At 43.7% G+C, this 21,750-nt stretch overlaps 1 protein-coding gene across 1 annotated transcript in view; it reads left to right on the top strand.

Annotated features, from left to right (window-relative positions):
* Window positions 1-2,095: 2,095 nt before the first annotated feature.
* Window positions 2,096-21,750, top strand: part of CYFIP1 (cytoplasmic FMR1 interacting protein 1) — a 113,980-nt gene continuing 94,325 nt past the window's right edge. Inside the window, exon 1 of the mRNA XM_075535398.1 lies at window positions 2,096-2,253. The gene's annotated coding sequence lies outside the window, so the exon portion shown is untranslated. The remainder of the gene's footprint in view (window positions 2,254-21,750) is intronic.

Below are 21,750 nucleotides of genomic sequence, written 5' to 3'. Positions count from 1 at the left end.
CTTCAGAGGGATTAGCTACTAAAAGTCTTGTGAATAATAATGGGACATTGTCAGATACAGTTCCCAAAAAGGAGCCTCTCCAATTGGAAGGCACTTCAAACACAACTGAGGAAGAGCTGCTTCTTCAAAGTAGAGTTAGCCTTAATGACGTGGCTGAGAGAAAGCTTTGAACACCTTCTTTTGCTGTCGGTGGATGAAAGGAACCTGACAGCAGACATCCACTAGTAATCAAAGTGAAATGCACAAAGTGTGAGTCCAGGAAATTAGAAGCCATCAAAAAGGAAATAGAACGCTTAAAGATCAATATCCTAGGTATTAATGAACTGGTATTAGCCAATTTTGAATCACGAATAGCATCATCATCAAAAAGAAAACTTCAAGATCTATTGTGAACTACAATGGTGTATGTGATAGGAGGAGATCTATATGCCTAGTAGGAAGCCAACAAATACAACTATTATTCAAATTTACACACAATCACTAAATCTAGTAATGAAAAATTTGAATAATTCTACCCCTTCTTCGATCTGAAATTAATCAGACATAACATCAAGACACACTGATAATTATTGGTTATTGGAATTTGAAAGTAAGCAACAAAACGGAAGGAGGAGCGGTTGGAAAACGTGGCCTTGGCATTAGAAATGAAGATGGAAATTGCATAATAGAGTTTTGCCAAACTAATGACTCCTTCATTGCAAATAGCATGTTTTAAGCAACTCAGTGGTGGCTATACATATGTACCCCAAAAGAGAGACTACACAGGAATCACTTTGACTCTATGTGTGGCAAGAGGAGAGGTTTTGCTGCATGAGACCTCTTTAAAGAGGTGCAGAGTAAGAATGTCACTTTGAGAACTAGGACGAATGTCAATGTGAGGCGTAGGGTGCATTCAACTATGGTATTTTCACCCGCTTTATTTGCATGTGATGGCTGGACAGTGAATAAGGAAGACGAGGGAGGACTGATGCATTTGAATTATGGTGCCAGTGAAAAATATTCAAAGTTCCCTGGGCGACCAGAAAAGCAAACAATTCTGTCTTGGAAGAGGCAGAGCCAGAATGCTCTTTAAAAGCAGGACAGTGAGACTTCCCCTCTTGTGTTCATTATGGACATGCTATCAGGAAACACCTGTCCTTTGAAAAGGACATCATACTTGGTGGACAATTGCTGAAAAAAGTGTCAGATCATCCACAAGATAGGCAGTGGCAGAAACATGGTATTTTGAGTATGGTGCGGGACCTGCATTATTTCATTCTTCTGTATGTACATAGGGTTGCTGTACATCGGAGCCGACGCCATGGCAACCTAACAATAATGGCCAAATCATTGGGTACCCATCACTTTGATGCGGAGAATTGGGGGTAGTAGGGGTTAGAGATGGGTTCAAGGCAAATTTCCCCGAATCATCCTTGTGACAAGCTGGTTCCATCTAGCGTTTCCAGATGGTGTTCTCTTCAAGACGTGGTTTTAGGGAGTCGTTCAAGTCAGGTGTCTTCTGTCCTCCATTTCCACAGGTCTGAGCACCATGACCCACTATTCAGTGCCGAGGTGGGACTGTATAGATGCGACCCTCGGAACGGCCTGGGAGGGCGCGCTGTACCGCGGAGCGCGTAAGAGCGGGGGTCTTGCCTTCGGGCCCAGGATGCGCGCACCCTGCGCGTCCGCCCCCAGTGCTTTCTGCAGTTCGTCCCACCTGGGCCCGGGCCTCAGGGGCTCTCGAGGGGAGGGTGTGGGTCCCACTTCGCAAGCACGAGCAGAGCTGGGGCGCCGGCCCACAGCGCAGCGCGGGGCTGAGAAAGCGGGCAGGTGGCTCCCGCAGCTCTCCAGCCCGGAGAGGGGCTTCGGGGGCGCGCGGGGAGCGCAGCCGCGATGGCTCTGCAGCCCGGGGCAGGCGCGCGGGGCCGCGAGAGCGAGGGCGGGGCCGGGGGGCGGGGACTGGAGGCCGGCGGGGGCGGGCGGGAGGCGCGGCCGGGCCGGCGGGCGGGGTGCGGGGCGGGGACTGGAGGCCGGCGGGGGCGGAGGGAGGCGCGGCCGGGCCGGCGGGCGGAGGAGGAGGGGGGCGGAGCGCCGAGAGGAAGAGGCCGAGCTGGGAAAGCCCCCGCCCCGGGAGGAGCCCCAGGAGGAAGGGGAACGACCCGGGCGTTTCCTGGCACATTCCCGGCCCGCCCGAGTGCCTGGGCCGAGCCGGAAGCTCCCAGGCTTTGCTCCGGACCCCGAGCCGCCGCGGATCCCCGAGCGCCGCGCACGCAGGTCAGGCTTGGGCCGCCCTCGCCCTGGACCGCCCTGGAAAAGCAGGAGCTGGCCGGGCGGCAGGGAAAGTTGGGGCCCGGCCCAGACTGGGCTCCCGGTGTTGGGGCCTCCTCGGGGAGGCCACCGACACCCCGTTGCCGCTGGGTCGGACGATCCCCGAACTCTCGGACCCACGGTCCCCGGACCCAGCTTGATCGGGACGCTGAAACTCTGGAACCCCGGGCTCGACTCGGGGCGCGCGGGCGGGAGTGGAATGCGGGGGTGCTGCGCTCGTGATCCCAAGCCTTCTTGTCGTTGTTGCGCTCTCGAGGGAAGGAGGGGTTCCGGAAAGCGAAACCATGCCGCCGAGTGTGGAGAGGGATTCCCTGCGTCGCGAAGGAGCCCCAGTGGTTACGTGGGTGGGACTATTTCGCGTCGTCATGGTGAACTGTGCATTTTAAGTGCAATGTGTGCGCTTCACTTGCATCACATCGTGGAGGTGAGAAAAGGGCTGGAAGTGAGATGTAAGCAGGGCCTTTTAAACCAAGGCGTTTGGTCAGTGTCAACTCTAGTGCTACGTGGGCACAATATCGGTAATAATGGCCTACCAAACTTCATGATTTATGCTTCTGTTGGGGACTAGGACTGGGGTGTTCATTTCTAGAGTAGAGGATACTCTGATAATTTTTGTTGCTGCGTGAACCTGATGACATTTCTTTGCCACTTTGTAATGATTTCTTGACTGTGATTGAAGCAGAAATGATACTCTGTATATACAGATTGCTGTACTTGATTCATTTCGAACACGTTGGTGATTGCCCTAGAAAATCGTATCCTAGGCTCACCAACGGGAGCCTGTGGCTTCGATGGCGGTGGCATCCCAGTGTCCAGAACTTGTACCATTGAGTAGACATGGCTGTGTCTTCTCTGCAGGCCGCTCATGCACAGCCTCCTGTGAATAAACGTGGACTGTGGGCAGATGTGTTTGTAGAGGAACTGCAATAGGAAGATTGTGATAACGTTGCATGAGTTCCTGCTTCCGACTAGAAGTGGTCACCAGGATGGAGGAAAATTCGGAATTGTTTATTGAAAACATTTCCCGTGTAATTAGCACTCAAAGAAGTTTTATCACCAGAGGTTTTTGTTTTTTAATTGTGCTTATTTGAAATGTCAAACGTAGAGTAAAAGTGCATTTTTGGCACACCACTTAGTTTCGACACATGCAGGGTCCTGTGATTACGACCACAGCAAGGTACAGAGCAATTTCATCACTCACAAAATGTCCTCATTTTACCCCATTGGAAAGGATCCCTGGTGGTGTAGTGGACTGCTAACCTCAGCACCGGTGGTTAGAACTCACCAGCCCCTCTGGGGAAAAAGTTGAGGCGTTTTACGCTCTGAAAGATTGACAGCAGTGTTTCCCAGTGTTTGATAGTGCCCGGCACCCCCGCCCGAGGCGGACTGGTGGGCGGCTGCTGGCACAATCCAGGAGAAGATGCAAAAGCAGAAGCCTACACATTATCTTGGAATATGGACTCTGATTTAAACTTTTTTAATTGCCATGGGGGAGCTGAGCCAAGTCCGTTTGGGAAACTCCTGTTTTACAGCTTCAAAATCCAGGAAAGCAATTCTATTCCGCCCTGTAAGGCCACTGAGATGCTTGGGAATCCACTGAATGGCAGTTGTTTGGCTTTGAGACCTCATGTGTACTCAACTCCACCCATATCTTCCACCCTTGTCAACCACTACCTTACAGTTTTGCTTTTCCTAAAATGTCATATAAAAGGTATATGTGGGTTCTTGTTAACAGCTTTATTGGAATATAATCCACATATCATACAAGTCAATAGTTCGGTCATATTAAGGAGAGTTGTAAAATCATCTCCACAATCAGTTTTAGAACATTTTCTTCTTTCTTGAGCTCTTTGTTATTAGCTCTCCATTTCCTCCTACCTCCCCTGCCATACCCCTGAGTTAATTGAGATACTTGAATTAATTGAGTTACTGTCTCTGTTGATTTTCCTGTCCTGGATTTCATATGCAGAAAAACAAAGCAAAACAAAAAAATTAACAACAATAACATAGATACAACAGAAAAACCTTAATCAAAAAGAAAGCAGAAAATTCCCAAACTAGAACATATTTGAAATGGGTCAAAAGGGAAATCAAATGATACGGTGTCATATTTTAATCAAACGCATCTGCAATAATTCACTTTCCAAAGTACTCTTCGTGACTGCAAGACTATTCACATCCTTGGTCTGGGGTCAGAGAAGATTCACCAGAGGCTTAATAGTATGTGGTCTTGAAAGCCTGGTTTATTTCGCCTAGCATAATGTATGCAGCTTGTTCATAGTTTTAATTTGTCCTTTGGGGGTAAAGATGCAAGCACTTTAAAAGATAGAGCTCGTTGATACAACTAGAAAGAAATTAGAATAATATTTTTAAGTGATCAAAAAATTACAAATCTCCAGTTCATTAAAAAAATTATGGAGTACACAATAAAATTCTGTCATTCTATACCACCAAATGAAATTCTAAAAACGGAATTCCATCAATACTTTGATAGTACTTATGATCTTTTCTGTGCTGACACATTATTTTTTTTAATGATTATATTGCTTAGATTGCATAAAAAGATTCCATTTCTTTTAGTAATGTTTTTGTTTTATTTTGTTTATTTTTTTTAATACTTTCATTAGAGGCTCTTACATCCCTTATCATTCATTCCTGCAGTGTGTCAAGCACATTTGCACATATGCCACCATCATCGTTTTCAAAGCATTCTCTGCCCACTTGAGTCCATGATATCTGCTCCCCATTTATTCCTGCTCCCTCCAATGCCCACCCTCCCTCACAAACCCTTGATAAGTTATAGATTATTATTTCCATATCTTACATCATCCTCCGTTGCCCCTTACCCGTTGTTATTCGTTCCCCCTGGGAGGGGGTTCTGGTTTGATCTTTGTGATCAGTTCCGCCTTTCTACCTCCACCCTCCCCTAATCCTCCTGGTATCTCTATTCTTTGTTGGCCTTGAGGGGTTTATCCTGGACTCCTGTGTTGTGGGCTCTTATCTGTAGCAGTGTGCATGTGCTGGTCTAATCTGATTTGTAAGGTAGAATTGAGGTCACGATAGTGGGGTGAAGGAAGCACCAAAGAACTAGAGGAAAGTTGTGTTTCATTGGTGCTATACTGTACCCTGACTGGCTCATCTGTTCTTTGTGACCCCTCTGTGAGGAGATGTCCAATTGTCTACAGATTGGCATTGGGTCTCCACTCCATTGCCCTTCCCCACCCTTCACCTTGGGTATGGTTTTATTCTGGGTCTTAGATGCCTGATACCTGATCCCAGCAACACCTCATGATCACACAGGCTGATGTGCTCCTTGTGTTAAGGGAGTACTTGAGTGAGACCCAATGTCCATCTGCAACTTTAATTCTTAACATATAGATATGGGTATACAGTTCTATCCCCCTCTCATTATATATATATATATATATATATATATATATATATATATATATATATATATATTTACATATGTCCATGCCTGTATTTGGACCTCTATAAATGTCCTTGCCTCCTGGTTCTTTCCTGTACTTCCTTTTTACTTCCCTCTTGTCCCACCATCATGTTCTGCCTTCATTTGGGTTTAGTAATTCCTCACTGCTACATTGCCCTTGACTGAGCCCTACCAGGCCTCCTACGCCCTCCTCACCACCGATTTTGCATCACTTGTTGTTCCCTTGTCCCTGGGTTGATCCCCCCCTTCCTTTCTCCCACTTCCCCTTCCTCCATACCCCCCCCAACTATTGGTCCCATTCTTTTCATTTTCAAATTATTTATCCCACTTATCTAGATAGACATGCAGATACATTAATAGATACAAAAACCAGGCAAAACCAAATAAAACAACAAAGGAAGTCAAAACCAACAAAACAATAACAACAGCAGAAAGCAAGAACAAAATAACAATAACAAAAAGCCACTGACAAAAATGGAAAAGCCTGTAAATAGTTCAAGGTCTATTTATTGGCCTTTACAAGTGTTTTCCAGTCCAGTCTGATGGGGTGCCCCACTCTGTCTCCCAAGTCTGTTTTTGGTTTTCCCTGGGGGTTTCATCAGTCTGCCCCCCCTGCTGCTCTGCTGCCTGCCCTCAGTGCCTCGCCCCAGCATGATGGGGGCAGACAGTGCACTATTCCCACGCTGTCTCAGGTGCTGGCCCCTGTATCATCATGGTTCAGTGCAGGATGCCGGGTCCAGTGGTGGGGCCAGCCCTATGGTCTTCCCCGTGTGTTGTCTGCTCTGAGCAGGAACGTCCTTTGGACTTGTTGGGCCAGGATGTCTTCTCCTCCCTCTCCACCCTTTGCGTTTCTTCCATGTGCCCTAATCCGACGCGCCCCTCTCCCCAAGCTGTAGTCCCAGTGCTGTCCTTTGAAGTGCATTCTGATGAAGGATAGAGTGGGGTTAGTAATGTTTTATGGTTCTGGCATACAAATCTTTTTCCTTCCTGGTTAAATTTCATAGGTACTTTATTATTTTAGATGATATTATAAACGGTATTATTTTAGATTTTTTTCTTTTCTGTTCGCTCATTGTTGATATATAGAGACTAGAATGGGTTTTAATTTGCGTACCTTGACCTCTGCCAATTTGGTGATTTCATTTATTATTCTACTAGTTTTCTTGTGGAGTCTGTTTTTTTACTGCAGTTGGCCTCCCTTTGCAGTTAGTGTATTTTTAGTAACTGGTTTATGGTAGCTCCGTGTAGAGGACCAGTTTCCTGACAGTAGTATGTGCTCTCTTCACTTCATGGCTGCACATCACACTTCATAACTCATACTGTTTCCAACCTTTTCATAATGCTATTGTAAGCTTAATAGCCAAACCAAAAAAAAAATCCAAATCACTACTCTCAAGACATCTCTGACTCATAGCAACCCTATGAACAGAATGAAACTGGCCCTGTGGGTTTCTGTGGGTGTAAATCTTTTTAGGAGCAGAAAACTTCACCTTTCGCTCACAAGGCTGATAGGTTTGAACTGCTGACCTTGTGGTTAGCAGCCCAACGGGTTACCCACTTCACAGTCGTACCCTCCACCAGGGTCTTTCAGTAGAAGATTCTTCTTCAGCCTTCCTTACTCCGTGTTTCACTTTCACACGCCGATGAGGCGACTGAAAATACCACAGCTTGGGTCAGGCGCACCTTAGTCCTTAACGTAGCATCCACCAAGCGGGGCAAGATCCTTGGCAATTAGTCTTTTCTCCATTTGCCATGATGTAAACTATTAATTATTAAATTCTATATAGTTGTAAGAATCTTGGTCTTCTTTATATTGAGTTTTAATCCACACCGAAGGCTGCAATTCTTGATCTGCATCAGCATAAGCTTCAAGTCCTCACTCTCAGCGAGCAAGGTTGTGTCGTCTGCGTGTGCTAGGTTGTTAATAAGCCTTCCTCCAGTCCCGATGCCACATTCTTCTTCATATAATGCAGCTGCTCTGATGGTTTGCTTCGTATACAGACTGAATAAGTAAGGTGAGAGGATACGACCCTCTCGCACCCCTTTTATGGTTTCAAACCACGCAGCATTCATTGCCCTGCTCTCTTCACTCAGTGCCTCTTGACCCATTTTCAGGCTTCACAGGAGCGCTTTGTAACGTTTGGACATTCCTATCCTTCTCAAGGCTGTCTGCAGTTTATTGTGGTCCCCACTCAAGTGACTTGGCATAGTCAGCAGAACACAGGAGAACCATGGCTGCTCACGGGCTTTGAAGACCAGTAACTACTCATCCAAGCAGGATGGCGAGCATCTTCTCTGTGATCTAGATTGTGCCAGCAGATCTTGGTGTCTCCTGATACTATGATCCATGTCTCTTATAGTAATCCCTTTTGAGATAAAACGATATTAAACAAATAAACTACAAAGCAGAGCTGGAGGAAAGAGATGTCAAGTTACAAAAGTTGCCTAGGACCAACAGAGACAGAGACCTTCCTTGACAGCCAACCGAGAAGTCCTTAGAGCTGGCCCCTGAGTTCTGACTTCTCGCCTCCTACATTATGAGAAAATAATGTGATGTTCCTTACTTCACCCATGTTTTGTGTTTCAGTTAACATAGTGCTAGATAATGAAACACTTTGGGGAGTCACTTCAACAAACGTTTGGTCGAATACGCTAGTGCAGTGGTTCTCAACCTGTGCATTGCGACCCCTTTGGAGGTCGAATGACCCTTTCACAGGGGTTGCCAGATTCATAACAGTAGCAAAATTACAGTGATGAAGTAGCAATGAAAATAATTGTATGGTTGTAGAGGTCACCACAACATGAGGAACTATATGAAAGGGTCGCGACATTAGGAAGGTTGAGAGCCACTGGTCTAGTGAAACTAGTCTGGCCTGGGGTATTTGGTGAGAGGTTTTTGATTACTTATCAGTCACTTTCTTTTTTATGGGTCTGTGGAGATCTGTTATTTCTTCTTGTATCCATGTAGGAAGTTTATGTGCTTCCAGGAATGTGTCCATTCCTTTTAAGCTGTCTGATTGGTTTGTGTACAAACTGTTAACGTTTATGCCCCTTTCCATTCCTGTAGGGTTGGTTGTAATAGCTCCCTTTTTAAAACCAGGTAGGATATTTTATGTTCTCCCTTTCTCTTTGTCAGGGTACAAAGAAACCTATTTCTGGTTCTTTGATTTTTCTCGACTGTGTTTCCACTCTCAGTTACATTTATTTCTGCTGCGATTCTCACTCCCTTTCTTTGGTAGTTTGTAACTTAGTTTGTACATCCTTTTTTAGTTTCTCAAGTTGTAGAGCTAGGCTCTTGGTTTAGAGTCTCTCTTTTTTAAGGAAATTATTGCTCTGAATTTCCTTCTGAGTTTTGCCTTCTCTGCATTTTAATAGATTTTATTGCGTTGTGCTTCATTCTCATTCAACTATAAACATATAAAAATTTTAATTTCCCTCTTGATTTCTTCTTTTGACACATTGGTTGCTTACTGTTTGTTTCCAAGTACTTATTTCCAGTTTTATTTCTGTTGTTCCTTTATAGTTTGTTTCTTTTGTGATCAGAAAAGATAGCTTTGTGTGTTTTCAGTCTTTTAAACATTTTTAATTTCAATCTTATTGAGACTTGCTTGTGTCCTAAGACATTGTTTGTCCTGGAGAAGTCTGTGTTCACTGGAAAAGAATGCAGTATTGTGTGATTGTTGAGTGGACTGTTCTGTTTGTTTAATGATACTGTTCCAAGTCTTTTATTGCTTAATTGATCTTTCCAGTTCTGTCCATTATAGAAAGTTGTGTATTAATGTGCCCAAGTATTGCTGTGGACCTCTTTCTATCTGTTCTGGGTTTGATTTTAAACTTTGTAGCCCTGACATAAATGTCTATAGTTATATCTTCTTGATGGATCGACTCTTTTTGCATACACAGCGTTCTTTGTCTCTTATAACAGATTTTTAGTTTGTCTATTCTGTTAGGTAGTAAAATGGCCATGCCTTCTTTCTTTCGGTTACTGTGCTTCCTTCTTAACCTATAGACATATTCGTGCCCAATGTATGTCTTTTGTAGACAGCCTAGAACTGGGTGATCTATTTCGACCAATCTGTTGCTCTCTATTTCCTGATTGGAATATTTAATCCATTTACATTCATGGCAATTACTGATGAAGAAGGTTTTCTGCCAATTTTTGGTTTGTTTGTATGTGTACCTTATACCTTTAGTGTATCTTTTTCTCCAGTATTGACTTATTTGCATACAGATTGTGTGTGTGTGTGTGTGTGTGTGTGTGTTGAACATACTTGGCACCTACCTGAGCTAAAGACACACCTGCCGAGAGAGACACATACTTACCAATAGTGTGTCTGCTCATTGGCACTGAAATGGATAAGGGTAGTGTAAGCAGATAAGGAAGAGTGAGCAGGTCCCTTTTTAGATATAAGGCAGTAGATTAGACAGGGTTCCCTAGAGAAACATAACCAATGAAGATTTTATATGTTTGTGTTTTATATATGTGTGTGTGTCATTTGAAGGAGCTCTGGTGCATAGTGGGTAAATGTTGGACTGCTAACCACAGCGCCAGCAGTTCAGAACCAACAGTTGTTCCATGAGAGAAAGTCAAAGCTTTCTACGCTCGTAAAGAGTTCTAGTCCTCAAAATCCACAGGGGCAGTTTTAGAGTGAGAAGGTTTATATCAAGGCATTGGTTCACACAGAGGTAGAGAAAGGCAAATTCTAAGTATTGCATCAGATGCCAGGATGGGAGACTTCTCTTGACTTGCATAGCTCATAGCTGCAAGGGCAGGTCAGATGGCAGGCGTCTGGCTTCAGACGACAATTAATCCATGCCCAGCAGGTCAGATGGCAGGCTGCTGGCTCAAGTCCCAAGACCTGGAGGTTAGATGATGAGCAATATGCAGGATCCAGATCTAGCAAAAGCAGGAAAGCTTTCCCACATTGTCCACTTTTAAGTGGTGCTTGCATATCATGCAGAACCACCTGTCAACCAAGCACTAGTTTTCTCTGTCAGCTGCTCATAAGTAATGTCCAATAAGTGCAAGCTGGGAGAGGGAAGGTAATGAGAAAGGAGTGAAAGCCATGGGCATTTGGGACCTTCTCTCATGCATCTTGTGAGGAGCACTGGTGTGTGTGAGAGGAGTCCTGGGATGCTGGTGAAGACCCTAGCCTTGTGCCAGGCCCCTTGGAGGCCTCTGCAATGGTTAAAACTTAGTGTTCTCATTTTTCAAATGTATTATATTTTTGTTTGGGTTTTTGAGAATATGCACATTTAAGAGTCCCAAGGTGGCATAGTATGTTCAATGCTTAACTACTAACTGAAAAGTTGGCGGTTCAAACTTATCCAAGGGTGCCTCAGAAGAATGTCCCAGTGGCCTGATTCTAAAAGGTAAACCCTTGAGAACTCTGGAGCTTAGCCCTGCTGTTCGAACATGGGGTAGCTCTGAATTGGAATGGACTCAATAGCAACTGTATGCTACTTCCTCCTGCCTTTCTTTTCCTTAGATCTTAATACTGTAACAAAGTCAATAAGGACCTTTTCAGCCTTATAAAATAGCCAAAAAATAGGGTATTTTTTGCAAAAAATTCTTACCTCTTCTTACCTTGCCGTTGAGTTGCTTCGCACTCATAGTGACCCTGTCGGAGAGTAGGAACTGCCCCGTAGAATCAGATTGACACATCTTTCTCCTGCAGAGCAGCTGGTGGTATTAAACGGCCGACTTTAAGGTTGGTGCTGTAACCACTGTTCCACTAGGGCTCCTTCTTAATTACCAGAGAGGGAAATGCAGATGTTTGAAATTAGTTGGAAAGCACCTGACGAACTTTAAATAAGTCTGAGCCACTTGCATATCGCCTACCTTTAGGGTTGGAGACCTGCTTCATCTAGCATGGAGCATTGAATTGAGAGTTAAATTCTAATAATTATGTATATCACATAGTATTTACAACAAGATTATAGAAGCTTTTATTTTAAAAATTGCCAAAATGTTTCTTGACATCTAGATTGATACGCTTCCACCCCACCCCCCAAAAAAACCATTTTAGGTTTATCCACTTCTGCAGGCAGTGTTTCCAGCTCTGACCCTGCCCTGAAGGATTCTGAGCTCTTCGATGGACAGACAGCATTTCAAAGTGGCAGTTTGGGCATCCTCGAGGAACTGAAGTCTTGTTCCTTTTCACTGTGCTCCGAATTTTGGAAACAAACGAAGTCCGAAGGGGCAAGCTTAGGGCTGCACAGGGCTAGGGTATGGTTTCCCATCATCACTCTCATAGGACAGCCTTTGACACCTCAAGGAAGGAGTGGGTGTGCTCGGTGCTGGGGGGTGGGGGGACTCTCAACTTCCCTGGGCTTTTTCTCACTAATGCAGTGACATTTTTATTTTTTTAAATTGTGAACTAGGTGTTCTTTTCAAAAATATATAAATGATTTTTGAGTTTTGCTGCTTTCCTATGGGCCACAACTTATAAATGGCTTTGCTTTTCTAAAAATATCCCTCACTGTTTTCTATATATTGCTTTGTTTGAGATTCTGAAGATCTGGGAAGTATAAAATGATGAAGAACTGAAGCTTAAAATCCAAAATATATTTTAAAATAAAAATTAGTGGTTTACCAGGGTCTAACCGTATCCTGATGATAATACTGAAACTTTTGACTCACTCCGGCTGTCTTGTCCTAGAAGAGCCATTGATTGAAAGCTTTCTTCATGAGCAGGAAGGCATCTCTGTGCAGAACCTTAGGAAAGGTAGATTTATTGGTATTTCCAGAGTCGATCTTCTGGTTGTAAAGACCTTCTTTTGCTTCGCAGAAGATCCAGGTTGCTGGAACTTCACATAGGCGGATAGATTGTGAAGCAATTTAAAAGTCACTTTCATTCAAGGTGTGTGGTAAACCTGTTTTTGGTTTCTATAATTCCTTTTACTTTGTTTTCTCAAAAAGAAAAACCCAGGATTTTTCATTATTACCCTTCAATTAATTCAGTCTTATCAAACATGGTAAAAATTAAAATGGTATAGGGAACACACCAGCCAAGAAAACCCAATGCATTGCCATCTGGTGAGTTCTGACTCACAGCAACCGTACAGGACAAGGTAGAACTGCCCCGTTGGGTTTCCAAGACTGTAACTCTTTATGGAGTAGAAAGCCTCATCTTTCTTTAATGGAGCGGCAGGTAATTTTGAACTGCTGATCTCATGGTTAGCAGCCCAACGTCTAACCAGTACACCACTAAGACTCCTTTAAAACACAGTTAAATCTTAAACCACCAGTCCCCCTCAATCCCTACCCCCAATTCATTTGAGAGTTGTTATTCCTAAACACCTTAATGTTTATTGCCTAAAACTAAGGATCTTCTCTAACTTGTCCAAAGGAAAGTTCTGGCCTTTTATAGAAAAGGTTTACTGGCCTACCGGAGAAAATGTATATATATATATATATATATATATATTTAATATGTAAGAATTAAATGCTATAGTCCACCACAGTCTATTTGTAGGAAGCTGGCTCATCTCTTGCAGGGTGTCTTTCAGGGGAATATTCTGACCCAGACCAAATGAAACTTCTGAAATAGCATGTAATGAGTTGGAATTTTAATAATACAGAATTAATTTTGGTCTTCAGTGACCAAAGTAAACCCAGTGATTATATACAGCATTGTATCCCTTTTATAAAGTTAGAAGACTTTTTAAAAATTGGCAAAATATGACTTATCAAAATGAAAGTAGGTTCTCAGGATGGTATGTGGTATAGGTGGCACAGGTGGTATGTCACTGGGGCATCAAGATTAGAGGTCATTTATGGGCAGGGCCAATCTTGGTTGTGGTTAGCAGGATAACATATATTCCTGATGTTACTATTGTTAGGTACTAACCTCATAGTAACCCAATGTACAACCGAATGAAACACTGCCCAGGGCTGTGCCATCCTCGCATCTGTTGCTAAGTTTGAGCCCCTGGTTGCACCCACTGTGCCATGACATGATTAAGCATAGATAGGTACTCATGGAGGAGCCTGGGTGGCAGAGTGGTTGTCCTTTGGGCTGCTGACCGCAAGGTTCAAACCACCAGCTGCTCAAAGGGAGAAAGACTGGGCTTTCTACTTCTATGAAAAGTTACAGTCTTAGAAGCCCACAAGGGCGTTTGTTCTCCCTGTCCAATAGAGTTGCCTCAATGGCAGTGAGTAAGGGAGGGAGGGAGTAGTGCTGGTGGGATGTGGAGTAAGCACTGGCCTCCCAACTGCAAGGTGGGTGATTTAAACCCACCCTCTGCTCCAGGGAAAAACCATGAGACTATCTGCTCCCCCAGTTTACATCCTTGGAAACCCTCTGATCGGGTCACTGAGTTGAAACTGAATCTATAGCAGTGAGTTGTTTTTATTTTTAATATTTTATATCACGCAGGTCCAAGCCTAAGAATGACTCTTCTTCTGAGGTCTAATTAAAAATTACTGTGAATCGCTGAACTGTTTTGAGATAAATGTTACCATCAAGTGGTTTTTCACAGAGCTGAGGTGGTGGCGGTGGTCTCAGATCATCTTTAGTGGTGGCGAAAGCAGTCTGTGAGGTTGGAGTGGTTAGTTGAAGCATTTTCTTTATACTTGGTAAATTTAGAAGTGAAAGAGAAAATTGCCAAGGCCTAAATAGTTGGATAAGGTAAAAGAAATAAACTTAGATTTCAAAGAAAAAAGTAAGTGAAATAAAAAGACAAGTAACTTTACCTGGGAAAAACTTTTGAAGAAACATTAGCAAATTTTGTATCTCTAATATCAGTTGTATAATAAGGGTCTTTTTAAAAATCATTTTATTAGGGGCTCATACAACTCTTCACAATTCATACATACATCAATTGTGCAAAGCACATTTGTACATTCATTGCCCTCATAATTCTCAAAACATTTTGTATCTACTTAAGCCCCTGACATCAGCTCCTCATTTTTTCCCCTCCCTCCACACTCTCCCTCTCCCCCATGAACTCTTGATAATTTATAAATTATTATTTTGTCATATCTTGCCCTGTCTGATGTCTCCCTTCACCCACTTTTCTGTTGTCCGTCCCCCAGGGAAGAGGGCACAAATAGATCCTTGTAATTGGTTCCCCCTTTCCAACACATCCTCCCTCTACCCTCCCAGTATCGCCACTCACACCACTGGTCCTGAAGGGATCATCCGCCCTGGATTCCCTGTGTTTCCAGTTCCCATCTGTACCAGTGTACATCCTCTGGTCTAGCCAGACTTGCAAGGTAGAATTGGGATCACGATAGTTGGGGGTAAGAAACATGTAGGAACTAGAGGAAAGTTGTATTTTTCATTGTTGCTGCATCGCACCCTGACTGGCTCATCTCCTCCCCGAGACCCTTCTGTAAGGGAATGTCCAGTGGCCTACAAATGGGCTTTGGGTCTCTATTGTGCACTCCCCCCTTCATTCACTATGATAAGATTTTTTTGTTCTGATGATACCTCATACCTGATCCCTCCAACACCTTGTAATCGCACCGGCTGGTGTGCTTCTTCCATGTGGGCTTTGTTGCTTCTGAGCTAGTTGGCCGCTTGTTTACCTTCAAGCCTTTAAGACCCCAGACGCTATATCTTTTGATAGCCGAGCATCATCAGCTTCACCACATTTGCTTATGCACCTATTTGTCTTCAGTGATCATATCATGGAGGTGAGTACACAATGATAAGATTTTTTTGTTCTGATGATGCCTGATACCTGATCCCTTCGGCACCTTGTGATCACATAGGCTGGTGTGCTTCTTCCATGTGGGCTTTGTTGCTTCTTTAGAAATTCATGAGGAACATATCAAGATTCCATCCTACAAAAGGAAAAGAAAAAACAAAAAGGGCAACTTGTTGGTATGTTGAAATGTGTTCAAATTGCATGAATAATAAATGTTGTGGATTGAAACAGGTGTTTTTTCACTTGTTACATTGTGAAAGATGAGGAAGGGTCCCTGACGGCTGGAGAACCAGGTCAGCGGCGTAATAATGTGATTCCTTTATGGGACTCTGCTCTGAAGTCTCATGTCCTATACTCATATTTTTTCTTCTTGAAATCATTTTATTGGGGGCTTGTACAATTCTTATCACAATCCATCCATCCATTGTGTCAGGCACATTTGTACATTTGTCGCCATCATCATTTTCAAAACATTTCCTTTCTACTTGAGCCCTTGATATCAGCTTCTCACTTTTCCCCTTCCCTTCCCCACCCTCCCTCCCTCCCTCATGAACCCTTGATAATTTATAAATTATTATTTTTTCGTGTCTTACACTAACCCATGTCTCCCTTCACCCTCTTTTCTTTGGTCCGTCCCCCAGGAAGGGGGTTATATGTAGATCAATGTGATCGGTTCCCCTCCACCCCCCCCCCACCTTTCCCTTACCCTCCTGTTATCACTACTTTCATTATTGGTCCTGAGGGGTTTATCTATCCTGGAGTCCATGTGTTTCCAGCTCTTATCTGTACCAGTGTACATGCTCTGGTCTAGGAGACGGTCTTCCACCTAAGAATTCCCTACCGGGATGCAAAGTAATCTGGAACAACATACTAGGCTTTTCTGTTCAGAGATAATAATCTTAGTTTTCTAAAGTAGAAGTATTAACTACTTAAATAGGTAGCGCTAAAGGAAGACTTAATGAGTGCTGATTCCCCTGTGCTTGAAGAACATTTATGATAAGATGCAGATGAAGGTGACTTGAAAGTGCAGTGAAATCCGCATTATAAAGTTTATGTGGAGGAGCCATCGGGAGACAAGGCGACATGTGGTGCAATTCCAATCCTGTGAAGAGGTTATGCTCGGGGCACAGTGGGAAAGAGGGTGGCCTCGCACACGTATTGTTGGGTGCCCTCACGGTGGTCCTTACTCTAGTGAACCCTGTGTACAGCAGCGTGAGACACTCGCTGGTCCTGTGCCATGCTTACCATGGTTGCTGTGTTTGAGCTCATTGCTGCAGCCACTGTGCCAGTCTGTCTTGTTGAGCCCTTTTTCGCTGACCTTCGACTTTACCCAGCATGAGTAGTGAATCTATCCACAGGGCCTTGGGCCAGCGAAGTTTCCATTTTTAAAGCCTTTTGACTCTCAGCTCTCCTTTAATGTTTGGGAGAGTAAGCAGGAGCTTGCTGTAAAGAACTGTCCTCTGCCTTTGCCCTTTTAAGGCTAAGAACTGACTGAGGACTAATTGGCCTGAGAAACTTACTGTGTTGTCTTAATTAATATTCTCTATTTGATTTCTGTACTTGATCTTTAAGTTCTAATATCCATTCAATGGTTAGCACTCACAGACAACATTCATGATTAAAAGATTTATTAAGAAGTTAACAGGTTGTAATGCCAGTGAAGAAATGCTGTGGATGGAGTTGTTTATCCGGATATGCTTCAAAATTCTTTCAGTTCTGCTAATAAATGCCCAAGGGGGCATACCACTCCCCTATACGCCTCAACATAGGAGGCCCTCAACTCAACCTCCCTGGGTCAGCAAACCGAGCTTCCTGAATTAAGTATCCGCAGGCACCGACTCTAAGAAGCCTCAGCCTGAAGGCACTCAGCTCCACGGCTTTGAGTCAGCAAGCCCAGCTTTCCCAATTAAGTGTCACGAGGGTCTGGTGAGGAAGGTGCAGCAGCAGCATCCAGCAAGGAGGCCACCCCAGAGTGCAGCCGGTGCTGGTGACTTATTCCGGCACCTTTTATTAGGAACTCTTTTTGAGCTTCTTTGGGTTACACCCCCTCTGTTGATGAAACAGTTCTTGCAAGAGACCAATCAGTGCCGATTTTGAGAAGGGGGTGGGGAGGCGCTTCATAAATGGAATGAAAAGATGATGGAATTTCCCACGAGTTTTTTGAAGCCCTCTTGTAGAATTTGAATTTCATTTTTATGCATTGAAAGTTTTGATTTTTTTCTTTGTCTTTTATGTTTTTTAAAGTTGACTTTTTTCAGGAGTACAGCTGGACGATGAAGATGTTCTTTTCGTTTTTAATTGGCTTTTTACTCAGTGTAGGTGTCCTAGTGGCAGCGCGAGGTTAGGCGGGAGAAAAACCAGGTTTTTCCGGAAAGAGTTACAGTCTGGGAAACCCACAGAGGCAGTTCTACCCTGTCCTATAGGGTTTCTGTGAGTCAGAATTGCCTCAGTGGCAGTGAGTTTGGGTTTTACTTGCACGGAGACTCCCTCACCACCTTCCCCTGCCCCCACCCGGTGCTGTGAGTGTTCTGTGGTGAGTCCTGTCTAACGAATTTATAATTGGCAACACAGAAGAGCAGTTCTTTTAAAAGATGAAGTCTGGTTTTCTTCCTCAGATGGTTTATTTTACATGTAAATAGTTTGCACGAAATATTAGAGCTTGCTGCTTTTCTGGGAAATCCTGTTATTTGCCTATATTAGAGGAAGAAAAATCCACTTTATGTTGTGCGCAAGTTAGCAAAACATTTTATGGTTCATCTTCCGTTTAGCCTTGCTTACATTGCGTCTGAAGAATTAGAGAGTTTGACGGTAGTTTGAAACTCCTTGGAAGATTGTGCCATAACAAACAAACAACAGACCCCTCATGTCACAGGTTATGCTAAATCGTAGCGTGATATCCTACATATGTCTTACGACTCTGCTTGTGTTTGCTGCGCAGACAGTTTAAAGAGGGCTTTGCCTGGTTTTGGAATCCTAAGTTCTGCATTTCTAGCTTGTGGTTATTTATCACGTCTTGCAAGCTTGGTGTTGAGCTTCCCTGGCAGTTTCTATTTTTAACAGACACAAAAATTACTATTTTCAAACCCTGTGAAAACAGCAGCTCTAGGGTGGGAAGCTCAGTTTGAGTCTGACTACCCTGGCAATCCTCAGCTGTGTTTCTGAGGCTCGGCCACTAGACCCGGGTGCATGGAGGTAGGGGTGAAGCTTCCTCTGCTCTTGCAAGGGTGTGGCCTCCCCAGGCACCAGCCTCTCTCTAGCTTTACCCTTTTTAGAGTTTGCCACCGTGCCCCACTCTCCTGTTCCGCACATACTCAAGAAGATACGTGTCACCTCCCCCCAACTCTTGCCTGCTCCCCTCATCCTCTCCTGCTCCGAGAACCTATCTTGGCAGGTGTGTCTCCATGTAATCCTTTCCCCAGAGTAGCTGCTGCCTGCACCCTAAACAGAACCTTCTGGAAGACCTTGCTTTGATGAAAGTTCTGAATTCTGTACAATTTATGTGCTGACGTCCTTTGTAAGTGTGCTATAAAACGAATTGGATTTGAATGTTTGGTTTACTAAAGATTTACATTTAGAGGATTTTTTTGAAGCGGAAACATAATTGGCTTACTATATATATTGTGTGCTAATTCATTTAGCATTTTGTTGTTGTTTGTAATGCATTATGACTTTATTAACTTTTTGAAGATCCCTTGCATATGAATGCACCCAAATACCTGTATATACCTATAGCTACATGTGTGTATACATACACATTTTCACTTATGAGGGTAAGTCAGAAAGTATTGCTACTAGGATTCCTGTTCATATGTACACGGGCTTATTTCTTAACAAACAACTATGTTTCAGCATGTTTCTGCCTGATGGCTACAGACAAGTTCTCTCAGAAACACACTTCATTTGAGTTAGTCTCATTAGGGTACCTTAATCTCCCCCCCCCCCCCACCAACTAAAGTGTTCACTCAAAACTGGTTTTCAAGGGATTCTGCTGAGTTCAACTTAAGGCAGAGAGGTCAGCTTAGAAGGTTATTGCAGTTTTTTAATGTGAGGGGGGAGATTCCAAAGGTATATTCTTGATAGATTTTCTTGAAGGACACAGGGCAATTATGGAGCTTATTAGGAAGAAGCATTAAAAAAAAATTGAAAACAATTGGTGAGAAAAGGCCAGGAAAGCCGTGTGGAAGAATTTCCCCCATTACAACAGTGTGCCCACTTACTCGTCCAGGGGGGCACAGGCTGTCCAGTTCTGCTGAGAACCCTTACCCCATTCGCAATACAGCCCTGATCTTGCCCCTTTAGACTTCTTGCTTCAGAACTTCAAAGACTCCGTCAAAGATGCCCACACTGCTGTTTTGAATTAATGCTCATCTGAAAGTGCCGAGCCCTTAGGGGAGGGGCTAGAGATGCAAACACTACCTTCAGAAGGGCCGACACTGACATGGAGAATAGCTCAAGAGACAGTAGCTTCACGTCTGGATAATTTTGCCTCTTAAAGGCTTCTGTGATTTTTGTAACAATTCTTTTTCACTTGTACAATGGTTAAGTGTTCAATTGCTAACTGAAAGGTTGACAGTTCAAATTTGCCAGCTGTCCGACAGGTGAAAGATGTAGCAGTGTGCTACTTAGCATGTGCTTCTGTTGTATCTTGTTGACCCACTCCTCTGTGGATGAGCATTGGAACGTTTCCACCGTTTGGCTATGGTAAACGCTGGCACGCGAGTCTCCTTTCTAGGCTCTGCTTTCAAGTTGCTTTTGATGTTGATCTGAAAGTAGACTTGCTGGGTTGTGTGGTAGTCATATTGAAGAACTGCCACACGATTTTCTACAGCTGTTGTGCCGTTTTGCCCTCTCACTAGCAATGGATAAAGGAGATAATGCCCCACGTCCTTGCCAGCATTTGCTACCCTGTTTCCCTGAAAATAAGACAGTGTCATGTTGATTTTTGCTCCCAAAGATGCACTAGGTCTTATTTTCAGGGGATGTCTTATTTTTCCATGAAGAAGAATAGAGTATACATTTACTGTTGAACAACAACATAAAAAAGGAAATGTATTACCTGTGTGTGGTATGGTAGTAGTTGTCATCACAAACCAGCATAACCAGACAAACTGTGAATCCTACAGTATCAGGAATTTCTTGTTACTACCATTATTTCCATGTACAACAATCTGTGGTACATTTACTCATTTATTCAGTGATAGGCATGTCATCATCTTCTGGGACATCATCATAACAATCCAAATGCTTATTTTCAGGGGGACGTGCCTGGCATTTCAATGAGAGGCAGACTGTAAATAGGTCTTATTTTCGCGGGATGTCTTACTTTCGGGGAAACAGGGTATTTTCTGTTTTTTAAATCGTAGCCATCCTAATTATAGAGTTGTCAATGGCTGAAAACTAGTTTCAGGTATTTGATTGCCAGCCCTTTCTCCTGTGGTACCTCTGGATGGACTTGAGTCTCCAGTCTTTCAGGTAGTAACTAAAGTCTTGAACTGCTTGGACTATGCAGTGCAGGGACTCCAGTTTCGTGGATGCTTTCTGGGAGAGGGAAGTGTGAATTTATGGTTCTAACTCACACATCAGTATACCGTAGAAAGAGCCTAGTGGTGTCTGCTTCCATAAAGACCACAGTCAAAAATCTCTAGAGTAGTTCTCTGAAGCTCCTGGGGTTAACTAGGCATTGGAATTGACTCAGTGGCAGCAGATTTGTCTTCAAAGTTATTGACTACTTTCTCCTTCATTCTGCTATTGAACTCATGGAGGGAGTTGTTTTTAAACTTCAGTTATTGCTTTTCTATTTCTAAAATTTTTACTTTATGGATCAGTTACCAGGCATCAAAGAACAAAAAATCATAGCATTGTCTGTTCACCTCCCGGATATGATTGCTGAAGACAAACGGGTGCATAAGCAAATGTGGTGAAGAAAGCTGATGGTGCCTGGCTATCAAAAGATATAGTGTCTGGGGTCTTAAAGGCTTGAAGGTGAACAAGCAGCCATCTAGCTAAGAAGCAACAAAGCCCACATGGAAGAAGCACACCAGCTGGTGTGATCATGAGGTGTCAAAGGGATGAGGTATCAGGCATCAAAGAACAAAAAAAATCATATTGTGAATGAGGGCGAATGCAGAGTGGGGCCCTAAGGCCCATCTGTAGGCAACTGGACATCCCCTTACAGAAGAGTCATGGGGAGGAGATGAGCCAGTCAGGGTGCAGGGTAGCAACGATGAAGCATATTTTCCTAAATGCTTCCTCCCCGCCCCTGCCCCCACTATCATAATCCCAATTCTACCTTACAAATCTGGCTAGACCAGAGGATGTACACTCGTACAGATAGG

This window comes from Tenrec ecaudatus, chromosome 17 (genome assembly GCF_050624435.1).
Source record: "Tenrec ecaudatus isolate mTenEca1 chromosome 17, mTenEca1.hap1, whole genome shotgun sequence".
Taxonomy (NCBI): domain Eukaryota; kingdom Metazoa; phylum Chordata; class Mammalia; order Afrosoricida; family Tenrecidae; genus Tenrec; species Tenrec ecaudatus.
The sequence above is the reverse complement of the archived record's forward strand: the minus strand, read 5'-3'. Positions and strand labels throughout refer to the sequence as shown.